Raw genomic sequence first — 8,005 nt, forward strand, 5'->3', positions numbered from 1 at the left:
AAGACCATCCCTGGCAACGCAGCATGGTCTGTCAACTATGTTCTCTCTGGCTATTGGATCCCTTTAGAATGACACCAGCAGCTAAGCCAGTTGTTAAAGGCAATCATTTTTTGTTGGTATTATGGCATCATCCTTGCAGATGGTAGAATGCTGCTCAATGCTAGGCTCACACCTGCCTGTGACAAATATTCTTAGAGCTCAATCATGTTTCTCTTCATACAGTTGAAGGGGGTATGTCTCAGGTAATTTACGCCCACATGGACTATGACTGAATCATACTGGAACTTCGGGGTAAGTGACTTGATTTGCGTGATCTGGTGGATCCTGGCCCCTAAAGGGAATTAACTGTAACCTTCTTATCTAGCAGTGTGCCTCAGAGAGGAGTCTCCAATGATCAAAATGTTGTATTGTGGGGTGTGTCAACTTGCGTGTTTGGTAGTTCAGACAATGAGATATGGTGTTGTGTTGTGATGCAAATTGTCTTGTTTGTGTCCATGCAAAATTCCTGAGGACTGCACCCGAGAGGTCTTTGAGGTTTGGGTAAGTTACATGTGAGAACCTCTGCACATGTGGGTTTGTGTCTGGTCCTTTGCAGGTGCGGTGAGTGTTTGTGTGTGTTTCTTGCTGATAGCCTGTTTGTTGCTTTGTGCCTGTATGTCAGAGTCTGGTCTCCAGTGTCAGTGTGTAACTGTTTGTCTGTAGACATTTTCAGTGGAGACCCAAGAAGAAAAGCTCCAGAAATAGTACAAGTTACTATGATACTTGCAAAGTATTAAAGTAAGGTCACACAAACATAGTTTTTATAATTTTTTACTATGTAACTGGAGCTTTCCTCCCCGGGCCTCCGCTGAAAACAGTTGGGCTAACCGCTAAACAAATGGAAAATAAATAAATAAAAATAAATAAATAGTAAACATCTAAAATTTGTGAACATCAGTACAATGCATAACAGTTAACAAGTACAAATTCCAAAATTTGCGAACAGTATATAGCATAGACCAAACACATCTCTCATATATTCTATTTGTCTGTTCCAGGGTTAAGTGGTTGACAGTGTACATAATGCAATTGCTACATCATCTCAGGATGCCCATGTCTACCAAGCTAGGTGCAGAGATAGGAGAGGAGAATGTTTGTAACCAGACAAGGAATGTGTGCTTTCTTGGTGTAATTAACAGTGGCCATAATCCTGGATGCTTTAATAATGTAATGTGGAGCTAAATAGCCGTAACTAATGCGGAAATACCGCTCCCCAGGAAAAGTAGTCGCTCCAATTATGAAGTAGTTTTTAAAAGGGAAATTTCAACTTCATGTGGCTGCATACACTGTATAGACGTCACCACTAACCGCCACTAGACAAACAGCAGCTTATCGCAAACACGAGGCTTTTATATGTTTTAAAGGCATATTCAGGAAAAAATGTACTCATTTGATTAGCGAGTGTACCTACATATATAGCCTTACAGACACCACAGCCATAGTGGTAACGCTTCATCCAAAAAGGAGTTTATCTTGCTCGCATCATTCAATAACAGTTTAATACACATGAAAAGTACCATAGTGGGAGGGAAACTGTTGAAGCGTGTTTGTGGGCGGTATTACTTCTTAATCGTCATATCCGGTTCTGGGGAGGGAAGAGAGTTCAAGGTAGGAGGTCATGAATATAAGGAAACCGAGGGGATTAGAAGAGAACGTTTTATTCCTGTAGTCGAAGATGAAGGTTTAAGTAGCGTCTTGTTGTGAGAATATCCTGGCGTATGAACTGGCGGGCCTAGAACTAGGAGCCGCCGTAACTTTATTTTGAAATGGTTTTGTTAGGAAGTGGATTTCAGTGGGAGTACGTTGAGCGCAGCTGTGGGTTTACAGTGGTTTGGTACCGTGGGGTTAATACAAAGCATGTTGCATCTATTAGTTTGTGTCTCCGGTCTGTGGTAAAGTAAAGGTTGGTGGCTGGGCGCTGTGCAGTGAAGCACCTTTGTTGTGTATAGAATATTATGTCGCACAGCTGTATTATGCTTTTGGCAAAATGTTTACCGGTATGTGAATGGCGGGCATGCATTAACAGAATTTGTTTACTGCAGTGTACTTAATTGTAGCCAGAATTGGGATTTCCGTTACGTAAACGGATTCATGAATGGGGTCGTGTATAGTTTTAATTTTTTTTTTATAAAAGCCGTGGGGTTTTCAACTTTAATGCCGCCAAGGCTTTGTTCCAGTGTCTTTCTTTCGGAACAACGTCTAGGCTGCTCAGGGCCTGTGACGCCCCTCCCCCGTTAACTTTTTTTTCCCTTTGCCACGGTTTAGTGCGCATAAGGGCCTGCTGACTAGCGTGGTTAATCGATTTAAGAAATTTAAATAAGCAAGGTCATTTGAGTGTAGTTTTAGAGGTTAAGAAGTACTGTCACGCCCTCTTTATTGAGAGGGGTACCTTAATAAGTAAGAACTGCGCAGCTAACTGCATATGCACATCTTTGTAACTTAATAGTTCTATATCATTTGTATGTTAGTTTACGGAAATGGTGTAAGGCACCACCCAGCAAACACACTAATGTTACTGTTTGGATCTGGTTTGTGTGTATACTTGGAGAATAAGTGGTATTTTTGTGTACAAGATGGTTGCTAATTTGTAGTAAATGAAAGGGGGCAATTTTCCTTTCACACAGGAGCTCTTTGCCAATGAATGATGACATTAAAAGGCCGAATTGCAGTGCTTCTGGTTAACAGTTTGCTCTCGTAGCTGGAGGCACCATGACAAAACTTGCTGAAGCGAAATTAAGTCTGACTATGGCAGAGCATCCTGGAACTGTTAATTGCATTTCTGATTTATTTTGTGGTTGTCAGAATTCACACCTGCAGCCTATGTTGGCATTATTTGGTTCAATTGTAATTCTCCATGTATTTGGGTGTTTTAATGGTAATCTAAAAGTAGTACCTCGTAGGATGCACGGTAGCAAACCCCGCCCAAACTCCTCCAGCTATGCGGAGCCAGCTTCCGCATGAATTCACACTCCCTGCCGTGCCGAGGTATGATTCATGACCTGTCTAAGCTGTCCAAAAAAGTGTATTGGCACAGTCTTACAACAAATTCCATGCTTTTTCAATCACAGAAAAAGGCGCAAAGCACCCGTTCAAGAAACCGTAAATAAAAATGTAAACACGGTTTAAGTAGCATGAAAGCCATGCAGTTTATTACTACATCACACATACAAACTAGTCACAAAATTCAAAGTATAGCTAGCAACAGAACCAATGACAATCGTCAGTTCAAGCACCATGAAACAGATCCACTGTATTAAATCGCTGTAAATAAAAGGTAACGTGCACCTGTTAGCCGCTATGATTCCGGCCACCCAGTTCCAGTTAATGCAAATTCTGGTGCTCTAAATGTCCAACTAGGCACTGGAACTACTTCATCCTGTTTGCTGTATTTTTCACGCCTCAGGAACTCCTCTACGTGACTGTCCGCCATATGCCTCAGAGTCCCATTCATTTTATTTTACATTTGTTAACCGGGAGAGTCCAACTGGATTACACATTTCATTTATAGAGGAGGCCTGGGGAGAGAAGCTCCAAGAGAACAATTTTTTTTTTAAACATAGTTTTAATTACAGACTTTTGGCATACAATTTCAGCTGTTTCTTGCATCGAGACCACATGACCTCAACAGCATTTGCTTGTGCACCTGTCCTGGGGTCTACAAAATTCTTACTGTGGTTGACAGTGAGGTGGGTATAATTCATCCGAGACAGTTCACAAATGCCCCTCTGTACAGCCCATTCGTCAGACAATCACTGTCCCCGGTAAGATATGCCGTTTGGTAATTGGGAGTAAAGTGACTGCATCCCTTTTCTGAACTAAGGTGAGGTAGCCACTTTTCAGACTGCAGTCGTATATACCAAATACCCACCGGTCCTTTTTGGCCAAGGCTCGACCGCTGTTGTATTTTGCCTTCACAAGTAGGTATTCATCTATCAACCTCTTGACCTGGCCCACCCTGCAACTTGGGGTCGTTCAGTAGTTTCCAGCTGCAGACATCCCACAGAAACTGATACCAGTCCACAAAGCAGTTGCTTGACACTGACAAGTGCTCTGCAAGCCTGCAGATGATGTACGGAATACTGCAGTATTCAGTTGTACTGGAACTGATCAGAACCAAGTACTAGTCCCCCATTCTCATAGTGTATTTAACACCTTATTTTAGTCTGTTGGAAAATTGAGTGGCATGTTATCTCCACCAAGATAGAGGAGTTTCATGGAGGGTAACACCTTGTGTTGCCTTGCATGTTTAGATTTATACTAAACAAGGTCTTCATGATTCTTTGCTCCTATCTTTGGTTTGCTGTTTCCCAGTGGTTTGCAGAGCTACATTCTGACTTCTTGTGCTGGTAATACTGTAGTTTACACCATCCAAATCCAGCAAGGATTTGAACTGTTGCTTCTCTGTTATAGACATGGCAAGTGTAAATTTTAGTTACTGGTTCTGTAGTATATCAACATGTTTTCACATTGTAGCTGTAGTACTGATTCTGTGTAACCGTGATCTATCCAGTAGAAGTTTATTTGCCCTTGTTATGATCATGGGTTCCCTTCAGTGAGCATGGTAGTCACTTTTATCGGCCACTGGAGGGGGGGGTGTTGTGACCATGATGCTGCTTAACCAGAATTTACATATCGTTGGCAGTGATGGTCTGTCTTTCCACAAAAATAATCATCAGTTAATCTGGATAGATATAATTTTATTGGTCTTGGCTTAAGGTGTAATCCAGGCTCTTGACCTCAGTTTGTTTAAAATGTGGATTTGTTCCCTGAAAGGCTTCAAGAAATGGAATCTGTAGGGGACTGTGAAGGGGCAGATGCCTTCCAGATGAACCATTGTGTTCAGTGGGAGAATGCTGACGTGTCTTTCCATATCCGTTTTGCTGCCTTCTTAAGCAAGGCATCTCCTGCCAAGGATAGCCAAACATCTGGCCAGTATACTAAAGCCTTTAGCCTCCGCATGTGCAGTACATCACATATATGCACAAGGCGTGGGAAAAGTGGCATAGGAGGTGTGCACTGAAGAACATCTGTGCTTCCAGTCCAAGCAGTCTGCCACATTTTTGTCCCCAAGACCCTGTGTAGTCATCCCTCTGCTGTTTCAATACCTAGAAAACCAGCATCTTAAGCTGTTGGCTCAGGCTCCTATGAGGAACCTTCCTGTCATGAGGCTCTGCCATGAAAAGTGCCAAACAACGTGGACCTGATACTGGCCTGGAAATCTCTCTCTAGGCTAGTGAATTCCCAAATGACTGTCTAGTGGCTGCTTCAGATTCCGCAAACATCTACCCCAGAAATTGAGGGGAACCTCTGATTGTATCTGAAGGACAGAGATTTTGGTGAGGAAAGAGATACCAAGGTCTGACCTTCCTATGTTTTTTTTTTATGTGAATATCCTGCAGGAAAGTCTTGTTAAAAGATCTGCAGTATGAATGGTGGGATTTTACTCAAGGGGTATTTAATGTTGTAACAGCTGTAAAGCCTCAGTCTGTGCCTGCCCCTCTGTGATCATGCATTCGGCCTGGAGTTGGGGAACCTGATTCCTCTAAGGATCAGGACTTTGGGGAAGAGTCCTTGGCTTCCCATATCCCCTTCTCATTTATGGCTGAGGAAGATGTTAGTCCGGGTTCTCTTTTGGGACACTTACTGTATGAAGAAATTCTTTAAGTGGGATTGATCACAAAGCTTCTCTCATCCAGGAAAGGGATTGTGAATTCCTATAGGTAGTCTCCCCCTTCCCTCCTGAATGCTCTCAGCAGCTGACAAACTCGCCAGGCTTTTGCCCTCAAGCAAGCTGCTTCTGTCTGACAAGGATAGTGGGGCCATGGAGAGGCTAGGCAAGAAGGTTTATACTACAGTTCCTTTATCTTGTAGGGTCATTAATTACCAGACTCCTCACCAAGTATGTTTTGGCTCTCCTTAGGAAAGAGGGCACTTGGAGACTTAATTCTGGACCTCTACCAGCTCAGCTCCAGGTCTTTTTGAATTGAGGGTTGTTTCTGCAGCATGAGTGGGTTTGTATCATTCCTTGTGTGGACAATCTGCTAATTCGAGCTTCCTCCTAGGTTCTGCTTAAAGATCTCCAGTTCACTAGTTCAGAGCCTGGGGTTTATAAATGCTCAAAAATCTGACTCCCCAGGCTCAGGTTTCCCTTTGTAGGGTCTAGTCTGTCCAGTGATATCCCTGCTGGTCCCCAAGACCCTGCCTCTCTGACGTTTTCCAGTCTTTGTCCTTGAATCAGTGACCACCATGGACTTTCTGTGGGCCCACTGGTTTATGGCTTCATTCCCATGCTTTCTCTGGCCAGGCTCCGTACGAGTGCTTCATTGACATTTTAAGTCAGCATGGCCTTCAACATTGGTAACCCTGGGATGTTCCCCATAGGGGTTGTCATGAACAGTGGCTTTTTTCGTTGGGTGTTCCTATGACCACACCTCTTGTGGTATCTGTAAGAGGTGTGTGTGTAAGGCTTACTGAAACAGTTTGTCTTCCCTGGCCACTTGTCTTGAAAACCAGTGGGTTAAACAGCCAGCCCAGGGTACCATGACAGTCCTTTAACCCCAAGGTACTTCTGCTGGATTCTTTAGCTGTCCAGCCTCCACCGGACATTCCTTTTTAATCCGGGATTGTTGGAGCCCCCATGGATTCGTCCTTGCACACTTGACATTGATGGGAAATTGTGGTTTATCTGGGAGTGTCCTAAAGGGATTCTACAAATATGCTGGTTCCAGGTTCTCACTGAATCTTGCCAAGGGTCTGAACTTCTGGTATTGGGACTGATGTCCTTTCCAAGCAAAGACCAACACTGAAATTGTTTGTCTGCCCTAAAAGGGAATGGCAACTGCCTTGATGATCCTAAAGCCATCTTTTCAAGGAGTCCTGGTATCTGCTCCTCCTTGGACCTCTGTCCCTTCTAAACAGCTTGGGGAACTGAATTCCAAGGATGAAGATGTCCTAGTCAACAGATGGCTACACCCTTGGCTAATGGTTCTGATGAAGAGAAGTCTCCTTTTGATGAATTGTTTAGGTGATATTCTTAAATGTCTGATAATTTGAGAGATGAGTTGCTTCAGGTGGATACTCTCAGCCTCCTGCTCCTAAAAAAAATAAAAAACACTTCTGGACGGTTCCTGAGGATTCAGTTTAATTTGTGTTTCTGCTGATCCTGCTGCCCTGTTTGTTTTGAGAAACCTAAGCTTTTGCTGTCTTCCAGACTTGCCTTCTGGTAAGGGCAATGGAGAGGATTGGTAAGAAAGTTTACACTGCTTCTACTTTGGCCTTTATCAGATCCACATGACCAGGTATGTTGTGGCCTTGTCACTGACTTTCCTGAGTCTGAGGGCAAATCCTCTGCCTTAGCCTTTTTAGGCTCTGCTTAAGTGGCTCACCACTGTGTACAGGCTCCGAGGCATTCAGATTTTGCCTCATCTGGACAACCTGTTGCTTCAGGTGCCTTCTCCCAGTCACCTAATGTATGATCGGAAGTTGAGTCTGGTGTTTACTGTCAACTTCCAAAAGTCAGTCCCATCTCTGTCAGGATCATGTGCAGCTGGGGTGCAGGATTCACAGTGCTAGTGTTGGCCTCACTTCCACCTCCAAAAGCACTTGACAGTCTCTGACCTCCCCATCAGTAGCGAGACCATATCAGCATCAAAGATGAGATCTCAGATTCTGGCCATTCAGTCTTTTTCACCCTTTGTTCTTTTCAGTGCCTTGAACGTTTAATAGGTTCATAGGTGTTACTAGGCTAATGGCCCTGGAGCCTTTACAGTCCTAGCCCATAGGATTACCCTGGCATCGTGCCACCTGACCTAGCTTCCCAGTGTTTGTCGAGTAGAGCCAGTGGAGTGATCCCCGGGGTGAATTTTCTATTTCCCATCCACTCAAGATTTCTCTTTAAGAGGGCCAATGAGGTGCTCTGTTTGACATGTATGGGAAGTCTATTTCATAGCATAGGCAGTCTCTGGGT

At 43.7% G+C, this 8,005-nt stretch overlaps 1 non-coding gene across 1 annotated transcript; it reads left to right on the forward strand.

Moving 5' to 3' along the window:
- Positions 1-2,672: 2,672 nt before the first annotated feature.
- On the forward strand, positions 2,673-2,789 carry LOC122805126. Its single transcript, XR_006365328.1, has one exon. It is a non-coding gene; the product is annotated as a small nucleolar RNA SNORD89 (small nucleolar RNA).
- The last annotated feature ends 5,216 nt before the right edge of the window (positions 2,790-8,005 follow it).

This window comes from Protopterus annectens, chromosome 6.part0 (genome assembly GCF_019279795.1).
Source record: "Protopterus annectens isolate FY-2018-M chromosome 6.part0, PAN1.0, whole genome shotgun sequence".
Lineage (NCBI taxonomy): Eukaryota > Metazoa > Chordata > Ceratodontiformes > Protopteridae > Protopterus > Protopterus annectens.